Raw genomic sequence first — 330 nt, 5'->3', positions numbered from 1 at the left:
TGAATGGTGCGTGAGCAGGGACGAAAAGAGGAAGAAAAGGAATAGGAGGAGAGATAGCGAATATAAAGGAAGAATTATATGGGAGAGTATTCAGGAAGTAAGAGAAAGAGATAGGCAAGAAGATTTTTAAAAAGAAAATTGTGAAGGGGATAGAGGGAAAATAGCTGATGAATTAGAGTATTTAATTTTCATTTTCAAGGCAGCAGTGGAGAGGATGATTGCTATTCAGTGAACATAACAATAATGATACTGATAACAGTGCTGTTTAGCAAAGCCCGTGTTGGGGATAACAAATAACATAAACGATATGCGGGATGTTTACTTGATGGA

The sequence above is a fragment of the Penaeus monodon genome, chromosome 24, assembly GCF_015228065.2.
Source record: "Penaeus monodon isolate SGIC_2016 chromosome 24, NSTDA_Pmon_1, whole genome shotgun sequence".
NCBI lineage: Eukaryota > Metazoa > Arthropoda > Malacostraca > Decapoda > Penaeidae > Penaeus > Penaeus monodon.
Note: the sequence above shows the minus strand (reverse complement) of the source record.